A 22690-nucleotide genomic window follows, 5' to 3' on the forward strand; every position below is an offset into this window, starting at 1 on the left:
TTGTTTTAAATTAAATTCCTTTACTAATACAGTATCATCACAGTATGAATAATAAAATAACCTTTACTGTACTGTACCTGTACTGTGCAAATAATAACATAACATTTACTGTGCAAATACTATTACTGTACTGACATTTACTGTACTATACCTATACTGTACTGTAATAAAATAACATTTTTTTGTACTCTACCTGTAGTACTATGCAAATAATAACATAACATTTACTGTACCTGTACAGTAGTTTGCAGGAACTTTAACACTTATTTTACTTTAAACTTTTAAGAAAAGTAACTGAACTTAAATTTTTCTTTTACTGTACTTTTACAGTTATGTCATCAGAGTTACAGTATTATCATCTTGGTGAGTTGAGGCTGGAGGGGTTTCAGATGCAGTGTTCTTTTCAAAAAACATGCTGAGCTTTGTTTGACGCGTTTGTTTCTTTTTCTCCTCATAGATTTCACGATAGCCACGCACAGCTTCCTGAATTTGACGGTCAACCTTGTTAAATCTTTCAACATTCTGGTCCATGTTTTCAAAACAGGAGACAGCTTTATTTAGCAATGTAAAGCCTTCAGCCAACCCCTTTGCAGTGAATTTCTTCTCTGGCTCTTCTTCTTCTTTGTCTTCTTCCTCTCTCCTATTTTCCTCTGCAACTCTCTCTGCTTCCAGTTCTATTAGATCTTCATTTGAAAGTTCTTTTGACTCATAATCTAACAGCTCTTCTACATCTTCCACTTCACATTCCAATTCAAGATTGTTTGCAAGTCTTACAATGTTTTCTCGAATTTCATCGAGCTCTTCCTCTGTTTCAAATCTCTCAAATCTGGTCACATATCGTTTTAGGCACTTCTTCCAAATTCCATTCATGCACTTTTCTGTTACATCCTCCCACGCTGCTGCAATATTTTTTATGCACTGAAGAATGTTATAACTTTTCCAAAAATCACGCAATGTTATGTCATCATCAGCATCTGTAGCATCTATGGCTTGGGCGAATGTAGATCTGAGGTAGTATGCTTTAAACGTGGCAATTGCCCCTTGGTCCATAGGTTGAATGAGTGGTGTTGTGTTAGGTGGCATATAAACCACTTTTACATCAGGATTAAGGTCAACCAGGTGTGGTGGATGTCCAGGTGCGTTGTCTAAAATCATTAAAATTTTGAACTGGATTACTTTCCCTAAGCAATATTCACGAACTTGGGGAATGAAACAGTTAACAAACCAGTCTGTGAACAATGCCTGAGTCATCCACGATTTAGCATTTGACCGGTAATACACAGGCAGCGTGTGCTTATTAATGTTTTTAAATGCACGTGGGTTTTCTGAGCGATAGATAAGAAATGGCTTAAGCTTAAAACCAACAATGTTTCCTCCAAGTAACAAGCTTACCCGATCCTTGAATGCTTTAAATCCTGGCATGGTTTTTGATTCTTGGTGAATGTATGTGCGCTCAGGCATCCGTTTCCAGAACAGACCCGTTTCATCAACGTTGAATATTTGTTCAGGTAAATACCCTCCCTCTTGGATTAATTCATCCAAAGTGTCAATGAACTTTGCAGCGGCTTCTGAATCTGCACTTGCTGCTTCTCCTGAAACCCGCACATTATGCAGACTGAATCTTCTTCTAAAACGTTTAAACCATCCAGTGCTTGCCTGGAAATTCTCTTTGTAATCCTCACCAGCTTTCTCCTTTAAAGTCTCAAACAAACTTTTAGCCTTCATCTGAATTGTTAGAAGGCTTATGGGTGTACGTTTTTGTATTTGATCTTCTATCCACAACATTAATAATTTCTCCATTTCATGAATGGGCCCTTGACGTTGTTTTGTTATTATTGTTGATTTCATTGGTGCGGAACCTTTTACAGCTTCACGTATGCGTTCCTTGTCCTTAATGATTGTGGAAACTGTGGAATGCGACAGTTTCATATCACGGGCAATCGCATTCACTTTTTTACCTTCGTCATACTGCTTTATTACTTTCATTTTTAACTCCAAATCAAGAGCTTTCCTCTTCTTTGTAGCCTCTTTGCCACTACACGGTACCGGCCTTTTGGACTGCGACATGGTCAGACCCATACAAAGGCTGCTGCTTACAGTCACTTCTCATCACACACAAGCACCGCCTTTGCGCACACAAGCACTGTCTTGCCGATGGTCGTAAGTACCGCCTTTGCGACCGATGGTCGTAAGTACCGCCTTTGCGCACACAAGCACTGCCTTGCCCCTTTACGCACATACGCAAATAAGCATCACCCTCAGTGCGACCGATGGACGTAAGTACCGCCTTTGCGCACACAAGCACTGCCTTGCCCCTTTACGCACATACGCAAATAAGCATCACCCTCAGCGCGACCGATGGACGTAAGTACCGCCTTTGCGACCGATGGTCGTAAGTACCGCCTTTGCGACCGATGGTTGCAAGTACCGCCTTTGCGCACGTATCGCCTCTTCAGTGCGACCGATAGTCGTAAGTACGGATGGCCGTAAGTCGCATAGGTCGTAAGTCGACGAGTATCTGTAATTAAAATAATTCACAAAGACTTGTGAATAGATATATAAACATATGAACATGCCACATATGTTAAAAAAAGAATGATGGTGAAGAAGATAAAAAGTAAATAATAAAGCTGATAATAAATATGATAATAACATTGTGTACATGTATAAGTAATCAATATAGATGAAAAACCTAAACCTACGAATGTACACAATGGCTAACATCATAATAGCCTATACAGCCTGGTAGAACATTAGAGTATAACAGCTGTACAATAATGTTATTTCCAATAATTAATCAAATCATATTTGGAATTAAGCCCAGAGGGAACTCTGGTTTGAAGCTTAAATATCCAATACATTTCACTCTTACCCAATAATCTATATTCCGATCACCACCTCTCGGAAGGCACATAACTTTTTTAATTGCTTTCCACCTAAGGCTAGCTGTACTTTTCTGATGGTATCTAGCAAAATGTTGTACCAGAGGAGTAGATGCTTGCCCTGCTTTTATGGTAGATAAATGATTACTGATTTGTGTTTTTCTTTCATTAGTCGTTAATCTTACATACTGTATGTGGCATGTCACACATGTTAAAACCTATATTACATAAGTAGATGTACAGTTCAAACAGATTTACCCTGTCACTTCTGATTTAAAAATGTCTCCAGCAGTAATAATCTCACATACACTGCATTTTTTTCCACATTTGTATAACCCTTTGTGCAATAGCCATGAGCTAGCAGGCTTTTTTAAGTCAGGTAAGCTTGAAGGGGAAAGAACATTACCCAAAGTTTTAGACCTACTATATGAGCACCTAAGCCCATTATTTACACAATCGACTAATTTATCATCTGCTGCTAAAATGTCTAAGTATTTTTTTACTATTTTGCAGACTTGTATGTACTGTGTGCAGAAATCAGTCACAAATGTTACCCCTTTGAAACTGTCTCTTTCTCATTCCTCTTAACAGTTTGATTCTGAAGTACACTACTTCTAGTCATGTTGATCAAGGAGTTGGTAGAGTCAGGCACAACACGAAGGTGCAAAAAAGTCCAAAATGTATTTGTAACAAAAATAAAAATAGATGGTATAAAAGTTCACAGGACAGGAGAAAAATACTAAACAGACCACAGAGGTGGGACACAGACAAACGTCTAACGCGTTTCACGCCCCCTTGTTAGATACCTGTCTCTCGTCTTTTTCTATTACAGAGTTGTTGTAACCTCTTCGTTTAAGATGTGTCTTTAGATCATTTGACTGTTCCTCATAGGTCTTAAGTTGAGTACAATTTCTTTTAAATTTAGATTGATGTATTCATCAACATGGTTTGAAAAATCCTAGCAACCCGTAGTAAGTGGTAGTTATGAAAAGTAAAGGGCCTGACTGCACATATTTAAGAAAGGGAGGAGAGCGCTCACACAGCACAGGTACTCTTTGCTAAATTGAGAGGCTGATTGGATAGAGCAAGAGTGGGAGGTACTTAACCACCATAGATGGTAAGCGATCAGATGCATATTCATTAGCATTGTTTGCAAAGGAATCATAGAGTCAAACTTGTTGGAAGGAGGTACCCTTCTATTGCTAAGTGTGCCCTATCATTGGGATGTAGGATCGTTACATTTTTACATTGAGGATTAGCAGCACGCAGGTACTGTAATGAATAGTAGGGAATCGCAGCTAAAATCTATCTCTCAAAATAGTAGTCTAATTGGACATAGTATGTAGGTGGGTTCAGTAAACACATGTGTACATCGAATCGATACATATGGATAGCGAGGGAACTCCTAATCATCATAGTGACAATATATGTATTCATAAGGTGTTCCTAGTCAAACCACCCAGTTATTTGTATATATGGATTTTTCTTTAGCAAGATAGAGATTATCCCCAACAGTTGTCTGTAGCTTAGGTCTGTCACGAATTGATAAACAGCTTGATTGGATATAGAAAAGGAGGTGTGTGCACCTATTATCCAATAGGCAGTCAAACATATAGTTTTTAAACAAGCAGGATTTTGCACATTTTAGGAAGGCTTGGAATAAGGCAGCAGCCAAAACCAGTCAGCCATGTATTATATTTGAGATTATGTCTGTTTTTACCCTTAGGGTTAGAAAACCCTGTTAATGGCAATTTTTGAATAAAGTTCATTGTTTTACCCTAACCAATGTGCTCCTAGAAATTTTCTCTTTGGATTTTTAACAATTTTAACCCTGATGAATTGGCCTTTTTCCACCGCAGAAGGAACATGCTTTGGACGGCAGCTATGAGCATGTAATAAGGCAGTGCCTGCCAGGGGTTTTCTGTAAATGTCAGTAACAATTTGACCACTTTCTGTCCCTAGTAGAGTGATGTAAAAAAAAAAATATCTATTTTATTCTCATTTAGTTCATGAGTAAATTTTAATTCAACACAATTTCTATTAAGTTTCTTGACAAACCTATCAAATTTATCCTTAGTTCCTTGCCAAATAAGCAACAGGTCATCTATGTAACACCCAGAAAAATGGACCAAATGTTTGAAGGGGTTCTCATCGCCATAGATGTGGGACAGCTCCCACCGACCCATAAAAAAGTTTGTATAGGAGGGGGAAAACTTCACCCCCATAGCTGTCCCACATCTCTGGAGATAGAAAACCCCCTCAAAACTAAAATAGTTGTGCGCTAATAAGAACCACCCTTAGTATATAGGTTTGAAATTCTTGAGAATAGTCAGAGTAGTATTTGAGAAAAAAAGTCAATTGCTTCCAATCCTTCTCTGTGTGGTAAAGAGGAGTATAAAGCTACAACATTTATAGTTGCCCATTTATAGTTGTTTGCATTAATGTTTCATATTTTCCATTAAATTAATGACATGTTTAGTGTCTTTCAAATGGCTGTGTAAAGGTGTCACAAATGGCTATAAAATACTGTCTAACCATTCAGAAAGGTGATCAGATAGGGAACCTATTCCACTAACTATAGGTTGTCCCTCAACATTTGTGAAGCTTTTGTGTACCTTAGGAAGATGGTAGAAAATGCCCACCACAGGATTTTCCACATATAGAAATTCAAATCTGATCAATGTGCCTATTTTCCAGACCATCATCCAATATAGAAAACAATTCCTTCTGATAGATTTTGGTACATCAGATTGTAAAAAAAAATAGTTATTTGTGTCTTGTAAATGACGTAGGGCTTCATTTATATAATTCTTCTTTTTCAGTACCACTATTAGTCTGCCCTTATCGGCCAAACATATAACAATATCCTCCCTGGTTTTAAGTTCATTTAGAGCTATTTTCTCTTGTCTTGATAAGTTGGGTTTTATAACTTTATTATCAAAAGAAAGTTTGGTCAAATCAAGTTCTATCCTTCTGTAAAAGGTCTCCGGTGTCAGTCCCCTACTTTGAATGGGGTAGAAATCTGATGGGTTCCTAAATCCACTGTGGCCATTCACAGAAGGATATTGCCTAGTAGACTCACCCTTCCTTGATAAGTTGTCTAAAGAGGTTATGTCACACACTTCCTTAAACAAAAATTTTGGGAGTCTGACTCATATGATGGATTACTAGTATCTGATACACCAAATAAATGTCTTTGTAGTGTAATGTTCCTTATTAGTTTGTTAATGTCAAGCATAGTTTTAAAGAGGTCAAAATGACATGTACATGTATATATACAGGTATATAACTGTATGTGTATACATGTATTTAAGTATTTATGTGTTTGACTGTATATTTACTGTACATATTTAAAATTCCAATGTTCTCCACTTAAAGAATAATGTTATTTTTATTGTAAATATGTTATATATATATATATATATATATATATATATATATATATATATATATATATATAATGAGTAATGCAGTATGCAGTGATATCTAGTAACATTACATAGTAAAAGACAAGATTTTGAGAGTTACCTCTCTTCCTCAGGTCGGAAGCAATACCTATACTGTATATACTATACCTGTATATGTATTTCTATAGATATAGGTATAGATATGTATTGTACATTAACATTGTCACAAATATATTGAAAAATATATATTTAATATAATTTTGTTTTTAGAATGTGAAGAACATAGGAATGTAAAATATGCGTAAGACACAATGGGAGTTCACACTTTAGGTGTAACTTAATGTTAAGTTAGCGCATATGAAGAATTACTAATCTTACATCACATTACTGAAATATTAAATACTAGTCCTAAAGCCTGTGTACAAGGGCCATTTTTTGCAGTACAGCTGTCCCACTCCTTGCTTTCTCTCTATCCCCCCTCTCTTTTGCTCTCTCTTTCTCCCCTCTCTTTTGCTCTCTCTCTCTCAACTCTCTTTTGCTCTCTCTCTCCCCTCTCTTTTACTCTCTCTCCCCCCTCTCTTTTGCTCTCTCTCTCTCCCCCTCTCTTTTGCTCTCTCTCTCCCCCCTCTCTTTTGCTCTCTCTCCCCCCCTCTCTTTTGCTCTCTCTCTTCCCCCTCTCTTTTGCTCTCTCTCTCCCCCCTCTCTTTTGCTCTCTCACTCCCCCTCTCTTTTGCTCTCTCTCCCCCCTCTCTTTTGATCTCTCTCCCCTCTCTCTTTTGCTCTCTCTCTCCCCCTCTCTTTTGCTCTCTCTCACCCTTTTTTGCTGTCTCTCTCCCTCTCTTTTGCTCTCTCTCCCCCTCTTTTGCTGTCTCTCTCCCACTAGTTTGCTCTCTCTCTCCTCTTGTTTGCTCTCTCTCTCCTCTCATTTGCTCTCTCTCCTCTCTTTTGCTGTCTCTCTCCCTCTCTTTTGCTCTCTCTCCCCCTCTCTTTTGTGCTCTCTCCCCCTCTCTTTTGTGCTCTCTCCCCCTCTCTTTTGTGCTCTCTCCCCCTCTCTATTTTGCTCTCTCCCCCCTCTCTTTTGTGCTCTCTCCCCCTCTCTTTTGTGCTCTCTCCCCCTCTCTTTTGTGCTCTCTCCCCCCTCTCTTTTGCGCTCTCTCCCCCTCTCTTTTGCGCTCTCTCCCCCCTCTCTTTTGCGCTCTCTCCCCCTCTCTTTTGCGCTTTCTCCCCCTCTCTCTTGCGATCTCTCCCCCTCTCTTTTGTGCTTTCTCCCCCTCTCTTTTGCGCTCTCTCTCCCCTCTCTTTTGCGCTCTCTCCCCCTCTCTTTTGTGCTCTCTCCCCTCTCTCTTTTGAACTCTCTCCCCCCTCTCTTTTGTGCTCTCTCCTCCCTCTCTTTTGTGCTCTCTCCCCCCTCTCTTTTGTGCTCTCTCCCCCTCTCTTTTGTGCTCTCTCCCCCCTCTCTTTTTGTGCACTCTCCTCTCTCTCTTTTGCTGTCTCTCTCCCTCTCTTTATCCCCCCTCTTCTGCTCTCTCTACCCCCCTCTTTAGAACTCTCTGCCTCGGCAGTCGGCCCCGGCATCTGGCCCGCCCACGCACTGCCTGGCCCCACCCTGCCCGCATAACGCCCGGCCCGCCCATGTCACGCCCGGCCCCATCCACATTGCACCCATCCAGCCATGCCCAAGTCACGCCCGGCCCCCCCTACGTCGCACCCGCCCGGCCATGCCCACGCCACGTCGCCCGGCAACGCCCACTCCACCACACGCTGACGCCAGATGCCAGGTCAGTTGGAAGGCCAGGTGTGTTTGTCCTTGCACGCAGTCTCTACTGCGCATGACAGCTTTGGACAAACACACTTGGCCTTTTATTATATAGGATAAAATATAAAAAAAAAATATTATTAAAAATTATTAAAGATACTGTAAAAAAGGTAAATACCGTATATATTTTAAAGTATCTATAATATTTTCTAATAATTATAATCATTTTTGTAATATTTAATATTTCAATTAGGCAATGTAAGATTAGTAATTGTTCATGTGCGCTAACACGACACTGTAATTTAGGTCTATTCAGGTTAGTGTATATAATTCATATTAAAAAATATTAATAAAAATTAGTAAAAATATTATACATACTGTAAAAATGTTTTTTATATATATATATATATTTATATACTGTATGTATATATATATATATATATATATATATATAGAGTATATATATATATATATATATATATATATACAGTATATATATATATATATATATATATATATATATATATATTATGGATTATCTAGAATTTTTTATAGTATGTATAATAATTTTATTAATATTTTTTTAATAATTTATGTAATGTTCCAATAACGAGCAATGAGGTTAGCAATTCTTCATGTGCCCTAACCCAACAACGCATTAGACCTAAATCGGAAAGTGCGATATTCATATTTTACATTCCTATGTTCTTCACCTAGAAATAAATTGTAGATTGTAAATTCCCATGGGAATAAGGCCCTTAATCCCCCTGTATTTGTTTGTTATATTTTGTGCTATATTGTAATGTCTCACTATTGTACTTTTATCTCTTTACTCATGGAAAGCGCTGCGGAATCTGTTGCCACTTTATAAATAAAGAAGAATAATTATTAAATATATATATATATATATATATATGTGTGATAATGGTAATGTAAAATAGATATCTATACCTATATATCTATAGGAATAAATATACAGGTATAGATATATATAGGGAATCACACCCTCTTTTAGTCAAAACTTATTTTATATGTTAGTATTTAGATATGTCAAAATTCATATCAATCAAAGGAAAAATATACAGATGGTTTTCAACAGTTGCAAGCACGGCATTGTCCGTATGAGGTTGGATACTGGCTTACTCAGAGTTTAATGCACTGTTACTCACTGCTGCCATTAAGACTGATGCAGATTAAGCATATTAACATCCTTGCTTCAGCATCTAACACAGCTATCTTTCCTGCTTCTGCATACATCTATAAACTGTTTTTATATGAATGGATTGATACACTTTTGCGTGTGCGGAGAATCAGTAACACACTTACTTGATGTCAGTGTCTTTGTAACTTTCTTGCATATGAATGTTACACTGGGAAGAGTTACTTAAGTTGTATGCACGTGAATACGTTCACCTTAATTGCTAAAACTGTTGTTTGCTCATATTCATCAAGCTTGGTGGTTTACCCTTATAGTGAGCTCATTTCAAATTATAGGGATTGTGGGGGACTGCATAGATCCTGGAGTTAACCATGACAATAATTACCCTCCTGTACTAGGCGGGGCTGCCATCTGATTGGGTGTTGCAGGTCTCTCCCATCCTCTATTATTAGTATCTCCATTAGTGACGCCACTGTTTCTTTTATTAGGTGCATTATAATTTAGTTTTTCTTTTGTTGTTATTTTTGATTACTTTTCTGTTTTTGCACTGTGCACTTATAACGCTTATATATTTTTCTAATTTTTGTTCTATATGTACTGTTGAATATCATCTCTATATTTTTCCTTTAATTGATATGAATTTTGACATATCTAAATACAAACATATAAAATTATTTTTGACTAAAAGAGTGCTTGATTCCTTGTCTTTTTGGAAGTGTGTGCACACACTTTAATTTCTTTCTTGTTTTTTTTAAGGAATAATACTATTATTAAGGGTCTGCACCGCTTCTACTAAAGAGCATAATAATTCTAACATAAAAATATTTTTAAATATATATATTTTTTTTCCAGAAGTATTACTTTCTCCCTTCAATTGTTGTTCTATAGATATATATAGCTATATATAGAAATATGTATTTACAATATAAATAACATTATTCTGTAAGTGCAAAACATTGGAGTGTGAAATATGAATAACTCCTGTCGGGTTAGTGCTCAAGCAATAGGTGTAAGTTTTTTTTATTCTGCCCTCTCCATTGACTTCTATGGGGAGAATAGGTAAACAAGTTTGTGATGGTTGGCGCACATCTTTAAACTTTTTACTTTGAACTTGTAACACGTGTGCAGTCCGACGCACCCAAAAAAACTACTTCTAGCAAAGTGTACGCTCAAACGAAAGCACTAAATAGCGTGCAACTTGTAACCTGTCCCTTTATGTGGTACAACAGTGTACCAGTTTTTATGATGTGTCCCATCCCTATTGACTAGTTTTGGTTTCATGTAGCGCTTATTAAACCCTTAAAAAATGCATTTTACATATACATTGCATTTAACCAAATCCAAATGCAGTGTTTTGCAGAGTTTAGAATGCAGAGCATAATGCCAATAAAAATTTTCAAATTGGGAAAATGTTGTTTTGCTGCACAATTATTTAAAAAAAAAAAAAATCACTGTACCCTATGAATATGAAGTACAAACATGATATGTACTTATTGAGAATAATACAAAAATCGCATGTTTTTGTGACCTGTGTTACTTTACAGATTTTAAAGATGGTTATTATTATTATCATTTATTGGTATAGTGCCGCCAAATTCCGTAGCGCTGGATGGTTAGAGTAGCTTTAATGTGTAGATATCACTGCAGTTTAAAAATGTAAAATTGGTATAACTATGGATTCAAATTTGACATATATATTGAAGTTTGCCTTTTGTAGTTACAAAAGTTATTTTGAATTAAAAAAAAAAAAAATAGAACTATCGGGGCCTTTTTATCTTTTAAATAATAGGAAAGTATTTTAGTGATACAAACCTGGAGCTGCATTAATGATTTACTTCACAGCTGGTCAACTTAAATTATTACTGTAGGAAGATTGATACGTTAATTTGAGAGATGTGCTATGATTCACTGCATGTAAAAATTAGCCTTTAATGAATATAAAGAGATAAAATACCCAAGCTGTTCAATTACTTAAGCTAAGAAAAATGCCCCCAAACAGTGATTGCTACTTAAAGAGTTCAGTGTAAGTGTGTCTCATCCACTTCCCTGGCAGATGCTCATCACAGACTATTGTCTAGATCTTAAAAAGTAAGAATGAAATCTAATTAGTTTTAATCATTACTGAATAAATGTTTTTCATTGTTATAATATTCTAGGTTTACTATTGCATTGTGAGTTCTGCTTCATCTGAGTCAGATTTAAATAGTTCAGGAGCAGCAATATACATTTAACAAGATAACTATTAAAAGTATATCCATTTATGGAACACACCTTACTTTAATTCAAAATTCCTCCTGGGGAAAATTAAAGATAAACCAATTAGCAGATTAGGCCCAGACAAAAAGTGAGGAAGACCACAAGGAACACTATTGCTGGGAGGTTAATCACTGATGAACCAACAAGAAGTGAGGGAGGGCTAAGAGCCATCCTTTCTGCAGTGATTAGATCCTGATTAGTAAATCTGACCCATCAAGCTTGGTTAAACAAATTAGATTATTAGGTTGAAACCTGGATGAGGACCATACAAATAGTAAAGAAGAGGAGGCTCAAAATTAACCCTACAGCTGCTAACTGGAAGAGGCTAAATGTAGCAGAAATGGGAAACAGCAATACAGTAAATATTTGGGTATTTTTTTTACTTCAAGCTGTTTTTTTATAGCACTTAACATTTCAAAGGGTAAATATTAGTTCTTAGGTGGGGGGTTCCTTGCTGTGTATTTGGGAATTGCATTAGGAGGCAGGGCCGGATCAAGATATTGTGCTGCCTGGGTCCAAGAATGAATTTACAACTCACCCCAAGTAGTAACATTACTGATAAGCATATTAGCCTACTAGCTTGACCTTACTAAGTCTGCCTGCCTACTTGCATGCAACCAATGCTTATGCAAATATGCGCAATAAGTGGGAAGGAAGTTAGAGAACAGATGCACTTGCCCATCCTTTAATGTCACCCCTGACCAGTTCTGTGTCTTTGTTCATGATGTTATGCTGCTTGGAGCCTGCAACATCCCCCACGGTGAGAGAGGACATGAGTGATCTGGGTCTGACAGTGACTGACTCAGCCACTCATGTCAAGTGCTACCTGGGTCCATTGGACCCACTTGGTCACATGGTTGAACCGGCCCTGTTAGTAGGGCTAGTTGGGGTCCATTGCATTTAAGGCTGTATTAGATTGGAAAAAGTCATAAATGGACTCCCTTTGGGTCTGGGATTTTTTATAGTGCAGCAGGTCTCATAGCAGGACCAGGCAGACTATTGGGACTGCATCAGATTTGTTGCTGAAAGCCCATGAATGCATATTACTTGAAAAATAAGGTAAGTCTAGCAAAATATAGTCAGTCATAAGAAACATACTCATCCTGTAAATAAAATATATTGTAAACTATTAATTACATATATTATTTTTGTCTGTGTTTATAATGTGGAAATTGTAACTAGAGTGAAATAGGTGAACAGGATACCGTAACATATGGTCAGTCTAATTGTAGCTGTCTAATCATCTTCTACCTTATCATTTTTAGTACAAACATTTCAAAAGATGTTTTTGGGTTACAAAAAATATGCGAGAAACTGAAGATAAGAAACAGAAAAGCACAGATTATAAAATTAATAGTACAGAAAATCCTTCAATCATTACAGAACATCAAACATTAATCAAGATGTTAATGAATGAAGAAGGAGATTGCTGAACTGTAGAGGACTTCCCTGGAGTGGAAATCATAAGCCTTATAATAACAGTTCTTATCTTGTATTTCTTCATTTTTGTCATTTAGCTTCTGGTCTATAAGTCACATATTAATATTGATATGTTCTAAAATCTCTGCTTTGCAGTCATTCGATTCAGGCTATTGAAGATTTTAATATTCTGACAACTATAATATTCACTGGCAAAATTCAGAGTTTCTCATTTACTTAGATACATTTTTTAAAAAAGCAAGCAAAAACAAAGAATAAAAAACAGGGACATTTCTGGCTTGTTTAAAGAAAATGCTGTACTCATTCCCATTAGAAATTGTATGCAAAAAAGAAGATATATTTTTTTTTAAGTTGGGCAGAGCAGCTTTTAAGCCAAAAATGTCCATTAAGCAAACAAAGCAATACTATTCTGCTTTTTTGTATTTAAATAGCTCCTTAAACTGTTGCATTAGCATACTTTTTTGTTTGCCATACATTTTTAAGCTTCATGTATAATATATAAAAAGCAGTTTAATAATTTGCTACTCCATGAATTTTAGCAAAGGGTTAATAATATTAGAAGTAAGAATATTGTCAACATAAAAAAGGTACCATAACGTTTGTGTCATTTATATGAATGAGAATGAAGTTTTTATAATTCATGACTAAAAGTCCCCTTTATTTTCAAAACCGCTCGGATTCACTTTATAGCCAGTGCACCAATATCAGCTGTGTGCTTCCCACTAATGCTTGTTGGTTAATAGTTGTAATTGCTTGCTGTATATAGCCAATGAGCATTAGGAGGAAATATCACCCAATAAGCAATACAATATGCACAGGTGCTACATTTATGGGTGTCTGGGGGAGGCAAATGCATCTCTTCCCGGAATTTTGATCCTTCTATCTAAGCTTAAGCAGCCACTTGAGTCACCTTTCCCTTAAACATCTTCTGCAGATGCCAATAGCTTTATTAATTTAAACTTAAACAGTTTTACTTCTCTTTTTTAGTAAAAATAAATAAATCTTATTTTGTATCAGGATCAGATTAATATAACTCAAGCAGAAAAAAAGTAGTACTGTGTTAACCAGCGTATTTAAAGAAAAAAGTAAGCTTTTTGCGCGTGCCAGATAGCACGCATATTAAGTTGAAAGTAAAAATGTTTTTGCACGAGCACTAACCTGACATGAAATATTAATATTTCACGAGTAGCACACAAAACAACAATAGTATAGCATGTTTAAAACAAAATTAAATAATGTGATTAAAAAGAGTCCACCTGAATAATAGCTTCATAAAAATGAGCTAAGATAAGTGTACAAAACCAGGTGTACCAAGATAAGTTCCACACAGGCAATGTCAAACAGAAATCTCCTCTTGGTTCTGGATCCACAAGGGAACAAGTCGCTGTTAAGGCTATAGTGTCACTACAGTCCGGTAGGCAACTGATGACAAGATTCCAGAAATCTGTGTGTAACACTTTGGGCAGATTTATCAAGTGTCGGGCTGACATGATCCGCTGTAGCGGATCATGTCTGTCTGACATTGATACAGCATACGCTGTCAGCATACAGCATATGCTGTCAGCATTTATGATTGCACAAGCATTTTCGTGTGAAATGCTTGTACAATGCTGCCCCCTGCATATTCACGGCCAATCGGCGGCTAGAAGGGGGTGTCAATCATATAGATCGTATCCAATCGGGATGATTGCTATCCACAACCTCAGAGGTGGTGGATGAGTTAAGGAGCAGCGCTCTTAAGACCACTGCTTCTTAACTTTTTTTCTGGCGCCAGGTTTGCACGGAAACTGCTGCATTTGCAGCATGATAATTCAACCCCTTGGTATTCTCTGGTAGACTCCATGAGTATGTCGATGTATGGTGGGCGTGGTCTTACGCATTTTGCAGTACGTCACCACTTCATCAGAGGAATATCCACGCCCACTAGAACTTTCCTTTTTAAATGTTACTCTGAAGTCCACACACCTAATACATCAATCTAAACTACAAGTAAGTCATGGACGATACAAGCGAAGTAATGAAGAGATGAACATAGGAAGAGTTCAATACTCGGTATCATTATAAAAATGTAAAAAATAAAAATGTATAACCTCTTATATAGAGTTTGTTAATAAAAAAGAGGATTCAAAATAATGATATAAGTTAAAAACATACATATGAGTCTTAAGGAGGAATGTAGTTATTATATAAATGGAAAGCAAAGTGCATTTTCTAATTTAAGTTGAGAGCTAGAATGAGAGTTAGGCATAGAAATAAAATCCAAAAGCGGGTGAATTTAGGAATTATTTAAGGATAATTCTAAATTTTTAATTTAAAGCTATAGAACAGATAGTTCTAGATGAAAGAAGAGGGAATAGATCGCTACGATTAAGAAAATGAGAGACCTATTGGATTCACCCACTCCAAACATTAGAACCTTTTGGCATAAACCGAGACCTTTTTATTAGATTAGAAAGTATCAATTAAAAATGTAGAATTATAGTTTAATAATTCAAGAGAACCTTTATTCATGTGTTTGCTATGTCTCTTTTGGAAAACGTTATACTAATGATCTTCTTTCTGCTAAAAAAATGGCCACTACTCAATACTTATCTTACTTGATCTGTCTGCTGTCTTTGACACTGTTGACCATCCCCTTCTCCTATGGACTGTCAGCTCCCTTGGACTCTCTGACACTGCCCTTTCCTAGATCCATTCTTATCTCTCTAATAGGTAATTTTCTGTCTCCTTTGCTGGCGACTCCTCCTCTTCATTGCCTCTGTCTGTTGGAGTACCTCAAGGCTCTGTTCTGGGTCCTCTCTCCTGCCTCTCCCCTCTTCAGTCCATCCTAAATGACTCTGCTAGGCTAATCCACCTTTCCCGACGCTCTGTATCTGCTGCACCTCTCTGCGAGTCCCTTCACTGGCTGCCCATCCACAGCAGAATTAAATTCAAAATTCTCATCCTGACCTACAAAGCCCTTACCAACGCAGCCCCCCCCCCCCTACCTGTCCTCACTCATCAACAAATATACTCCAGCCCGCCACCTAAGATCCAACAATGACGTGCTCCTAGCATCTTCTACCATCACCTCCTCCTATGCTAGGCTACAGGATTTCTCTCGTGCGGCACCAACCATCTGGAATGCACTTCCTAGAGCTGTGAAACTCTCCCCTAACCTTTCCTCCTTTAAACGCTCCCTAAAGACCTTTCTGTTCATGGAAGCCTATCTCCAAATCAGTAAAAATTAATTCCACTTGCCTAATTGCTGCCCTCATCTAACTCCACACTAACATCATTCTCACCTTTGCAATCCCCGCCTCCTGTATCTCACCCTCCTATCCATCTAGATTGTAAGTTCCCACTGGAACAGGGCCCTCAATTCCCCCTGTATTTGTTTGTTAAACTTTGTCTGTCTTTTATATTGTATTGTACTGTACTTTTATCTTTGTACCCATGGAAAGCACTGCGGAATCTGTTGACACTTTATAAATAAAGAATAATAATAATAATAATAATAATACTGGATTTTATATTTTGTTAAGCAATGGCTTTCTTCTCACCTTGCATCCATGTATCTTAGCTTTGTAGACTGTCTTAGAAATAGTTGTCCCACGGATGTTTTCTCCCTTGTTATTGACTTTTTGGTTGCTTCTCTAACTAATGCCTTGTCACTGACTCAAGGTGGAGAGACTTCTCTAGGTGGTAACATATTATTTACACTTTCAAATGATGGATAGTGCTCAGTGGAATATTTAACATTTGGGATTTTTTTATAATCCAATCCTGACTGGTAATTTTCTCAGACTTTTTCCAAAACTTGTTTTGACAGTTTTTTTTTGTAGAGAGTTACATTTATTTTGAGATCATGGGACACTAAAATTGCATACAGGTGGACTCCATTCATGTAACTAATTATTTAACTTGTGAAGACAATTGGTATAACCAAATTTATTTATAGGTTTTATAGCATTAGGGACGAACACATATGCAGCCAACAAATGTATGTTCACTTGTTTGTTTGTGTATTTAATTAACATATGTTAACTTATGTTAAAAATTGTATATTAAGGTGGGCGGAGCCAGCTTTGGATCCAAGCGGTCGCACATCGCAACAGCACTGGCTCTTATATATATAATATATAACTTTGATGACCGCTCGGGTCCATAAACTTTATTACAAAATAGATCTCATTAACATTGAAGCTTCCAGGTACTGAGACAGAGGAACACAGCAGCTCCTAGACGAAGCCTTAGCCTCCTGATCTGCCTCACTGAACAGACTGTAAGACTGCAGCCATTTTCCTAACCATGCGGTAGACAACTGGAGGCCATAGCTTGACTGGCCGCAACTGTTTTGTGGATTGACAGCCACTGTGAGACCACAATATGGCAGCAATGGCATGTATACTAAGAGAACTGAGTAATCTTTTAGACAACTACCGAGCAACTTTTGATCATACACTTGAAATGGCGGTTCGTCAGGCTGAAATGGACTTGGCAAACAGCAACACCCATTCTCATGTCTACACAGATGCTTGGGTGAGATGCGATGCTTTGGGGCCCCAGTGTCCATCACCCCCTACACATGTTCTACAGAGTAATGGGGCAGTGAATACCGTGAGCACAGCACCTTCAGTTGACGAGCCGGCTGACAGCCCTACCCTGCACAAGGAGGTGAACATACCTCCCCTAACCAGCGCAAGTGCAATTACAGAGCTAGTGGTTGCCGGTGCTCCTGTAACAGACCGGATGCTCTTAGTGTCTAAGAAACAGAGTTTCCCCCAGCTATGGATAGAATTATCACAAAGTGGGAAGATGTCCTGCAAGGAAGCAGGCTTGGGGAGCAGGTCTCCCAGCCTCGCAGTTGGACTAAGCAGCGTAGCAGAACTATTTGCAGCCCCTCTCCTGCTGTGTTCCTTCAGAAGCCCTAACGATGTAAGCGGTAACACCGATATTTCTCCCACAGCTTCAGGTGCCTTGCATCAGTGTGATGGAGATCGGGGAGTCTCCCCGCATCATTTTAAGACCGGAGTGGGATAGATATGGATGAGCCTTATGGTGACAGTACACTTCTACTTGTTTGAACTGAGTCTCTGTTAAAGCCTGCATTGCTCTATACATCCTTAGTTGCAGGGACTAATACTTACTATCTCATACTGTCGCCAATTCTGTGTATTCCAATGATAGCTGCTTCTCATAAAATTATACATATAGCTTAGAGTTAGCTGATTTTGACTTAATAGATGTTTACTACCATTTGCAAAACCTAGCCATCTTGGGAACACACTGTACAGTCCACATAACAATATAGATATTTTGACCTAGTTATAGTTATACTGATATGGGGATCATGCATGTCTTTATATTTTAGCCTGTTTTAGTATGTAGCCTACACGATACTAAGAAACTTTTGTGGCCTAGCCATTTAATTATTTGCCATATTAAGTTTTTGTGTTGTGTCGTGTTGTATTTACTCTACCTTTTATTATTTGTAAGGAAGCCTTGTTGAGCCTATATTTACTGTTAAGAACTCTTTAGCACATGATGGTATTTAATGAATATTTGCACTAGGGACCTGACCATGCTGACGATGACTAGAATATAATTTACTCTCTGTAGTATCTGAGAACCGTTGTTCTGCCTGGGGGGGGGGGTGGCTTCGCCATCTGCGGCCGGGATGGTGGAGCTGACCACTCCTGCATTACTGTAGCCCATAACAGCATAGGACAAAGTGTATTGTTGTATTACCAAAGCACCGCCCAGCGAAAGGGAAATCTATGGAATAAGGTCAGGATCCCTATAGAAGGGTATTGGTTTACATAGTATTTGTATCCACTGGCAGGGACATTGCCTCTAGATAAAAAATGGCATTCAAACCTATCAATTTGCACTACAAAGTTAACGCCATATAATACACACCATAATTGGAGTTTTGTTTCATATGTAAATAGACCTTGGACACTGGCTCCCTGGGTTTTGGTGTTCAGCCCATGTCTAGACATGTGCTCAGTGTAACAGGCTTTCTAGAGAGGCACTTTATTTATTTCTAAAACTAAATTCTTAGGCTGTTGCCTTTTACCCCCATGGACACGTATACAGGAGTGCTCTAGGCACGCCACCTACTTAGGCTTATCATATGCACAGATTTCACTCATTATGGGATGATCTAGTTTCCGATGCAGGCTGGACCTGCACTAGTACTTTGATGTACAGCCTCTCTCCCTAAAATATTACCATGGAGCAGTATTACCCCCGCTATAAGTGTCACCTTGGACTCTCGGGTCCTCCTATGCAAGCTTTAGACACACATGACTGTTACTCAAGCTATAAATTTATACACAATAGGTCTGCTCCACAGTATAGCTAAGTCCCTATACCTTGGCAACACAGAAGGCACATAATACTCCAAATACCTTGGATGTCTAGGAGACTAGCCTTAGAAACATCTGTCCATCTTTAACAGCTATGCCTAGTTGCAATAAATATATATCCTAATCCGTGTTGGTGCAATGAATAATATATTACACTATAAAAATATGGCCCAAACTGATAGATATAGAGAATCTTATACACACAAGAATGCACAATATAGCCTCAGCCCATGAGCAATTAGCTAGTGCATGTAGTTATGGCGCTCTCTCTAATGTAATGTGCTTATTTTAAGTCAGGTCATAGCAGCTTATCTTGCATTCTTTAGAAATGTACAGGTCTCGGATTCATCTTGGTTAACGCACCCATATTTCCACCTCCTCCCCCCCACATTTTCAAATAATATACCTCCTAACTTAGGAGGGTTATCTTAGCGGTGTATCTTGCTTGTACCGCACCCTAACCATTTTCATACTCATATACCCTGCAGTGCAATGTGATAATGACCATATTTTTTCTCCACAGTTCTGCAGGTTTGTTCAGCATTTTTTGTTAATAATAAAAAATTAAAAGAGAAAAACAGGGTTTCTCATCTGAGATCCAAGAAAGATCTCAATCTATTTGAATTTACCTACAATAACTATGTCCGTATTACATCATTATAAGGCCCTAGAGTGGCCCTTTAAATTGTTCAGTGGGTTTATAGTCTTAAAGGCAATTGTTGTGTATTTTAAGATTACGTTATGTCATGTAATATAATTATACACTGTATTTGAATATTTTTTTTCCAATGACATTTTTTTGTATGTTTGCCTTATTTGAAACCTCAATAAAGAATATTTAAAAAAAAAAAAAAAAAAAAAAAATTGGAACGTTAGAATGTTTGATAAACATTAAAAATTTGACTTAAAAAAAAAAATTGTATATTAAAAGTGTTAGGCATGTTGTGTAAATAAAGTGCTGCAAATTCCAATAAAATCCATTTTAATTTGTAACACTTCTAAATGAGGTAAAATCTAAGAGGGTACATACTTATGCAAGACACAGTTTACAATCTGATTGCTAGGTGGTAACATGTGGTCTCCATATGTTGCTTATTCCTGTTACTGTGATGACCCTGTTTAAGGTAATGGAAATAAAAAAATCCATCTTTACTAAATCCCTTGTTCCTCATTCCTAAGGAAAAGAGACTTTTCACTTTTGCTTTAAGCCACAAATCCCAGGCTACTGAAATATCTACAACACTATCTGCCTAAAAAATATGCTGTCTCATACTGTCACAAATGATCCCCTATCCCCCTCACTGGCTGAAGGAGACAGAGGAGTTATATCGCTTCTGTATGGACAATTGCTTGAGGAATAAGTGAACAGTGTGAGGAACAACCAGATTCCTATTGCTAAATATTAATATCTTAACCTAGTGACTTCTACATAATAACTAATGTGAAACTTATAGTATTACCTACACAAGAAGATCTTGGTAGTGTCTTGACTACTGTGTAGTTTATTGCAAAACAAATGGGCTACATTTATGGCTAGGGTATCACAAGAATTCCAGTATTAATATCTTGTTCTCTACAAAACGAGTCTAGATCTCTTCGGTTATAGGACTAGAGTTATGCAAGTGAGGTGTTACACATGAAGGCTTAGAATTTATACAGACAGAAGTAGGAGTAGTTATCGGTTCATCAATCTTAGATCAGAGATTACAGAGCAATATTTCTCTAAGTACTTGGTAGCTTCTGGCTATAATTATACATATTTCGCTGTCTCGGCCGCAGGCCGGTCAAAATTAATATCCAGCTTGAGGGTCATATAAAATAGGAAAGGAAATATATGAGCTCAAGTTGGTGTGGATACCCCTAAGTGTTCGAGTTGATGTAAGTAGCTCAATTATATAATATGTGCTGAGCCAGGATCGCCAAAGCTCAATAGAAGATATCAATGATAAGTGTAAAGCAGAAATTAAGTAATTTTGCCTAAACAAATGGGTATATATATAGAACATAGTAAAATTTACTATGATCACTTCGTGTTGAGGTTAAAAATGGAAAACTATAAGCTAATCAATTTTCCAGCTCCTGTCTGAACCTAATAATGTGTTGCAATACTACAATAGGAACTAGGTACTTAAACTGTGAAATCAAGCTTGCTTGTTAGTGGGAGCACCCTCTGTTAGATTTACTTCCACTAAGGATTTAGAAGTGTAATAGCTGTTTTTGAGTTTTCAACTTCATCTAAAAGGAAAGGAATGGAATAAATTAACCAAAAACATAACATCTCAGTAGGTAATAGAACATATTAATATGACAACGTAGGCATGTGTTGGCTCCTAGGTACACTAATTAATATACTTAGCCATAAGCAAGTACCTCATAACTAAGATATCATTAGGTAGTAGTGGCTTCACAAGTGGTCATGAGCATCTACTAGAATCAGTGTTATCTGTGTCAAGAAATATTGCTGTATGAACATATCAGAGCTTCAATTTGTCATAAAGGTAATACAAAAAACTGACATAAGGCTCCTTCCCATTGATCAGGTGTGCTCTGTAACCTCACCCGCCACTGGTTTTTAGGCACGTAGGAGTTATGGATCAAACACAGTCTTGAGTCCTCTGATATATATGCAATATTAAAATATAACAAAATACAAAAGGGCTTACGTAAGAAAATGAAATTGCAGGTGGCTCTATAGCTTACTCCTAAACCTATGATCACGGTAGTGGCGAAAGTGTGCAGTAACGCAAAAGGACTACACATTGGCTTAATAGTACTGTGTTTCCATAGTTAGATTAAGTAACTAGCTCTAAGTATAAAATTAGTTAAATTACTATTATTTTCTGAGCATATATCTTATACCAAATATAGCGTCTAGAAATATGAGGAGAATGTTGTAGTTAACACGTGTCAGAAAACTGTTTGTGGAATTATAGCACTGCTATATATAATAGTTCTATAGCACATACATTGGAAACGCACATTACTATACCATGAGCAAAAGCGTATATTTAAATATTCATTCCCCATTAGGCTAGTAGGCGCTTATTATAAGAGATTGAGTGTTATCCAAATAAAGACCAAACCTAAAGTACTGGGAGGGAAAGAGGGGCAGATGTTATAAAGTCAGTAAGGAGGAATTGCTGCATGGCGAAGGATTGAGACAGGTGAATGATAAACCGGTAACTAGGTACCCCGTAGTGTAGTGCCATTAATAGCAACTGGACTAACCCACACCTCTCCTCTGCAATTGATCCATTCTGTCCATATAGTTCAGGGAACACTGGAGCCAATTATAAGAGAGCCGCCAAATTTCAGGAAAGTTTAGCTGGCAGCGGGGGCTCGAATAAATACAGGTGAAACTAGAAAAAATAGAATATTGTGCAAAAGTTCTTTTATTTGACTAATGCAACTTAAAAGGTGAAACTAATATATGAGAT

Source organism: Bombina bombina, chromosome 1 (genome assembly GCF_027579735.1).
Source record: "Bombina bombina isolate aBomBom1 chromosome 1, aBomBom1.pri, whole genome shotgun sequence".
NCBI classification, from domain to species: domain Eukaryota; kingdom Metazoa; phylum Chordata; class Amphibia; order Anura; family Bombinatoridae; genus Bombina; species Bombina bombina.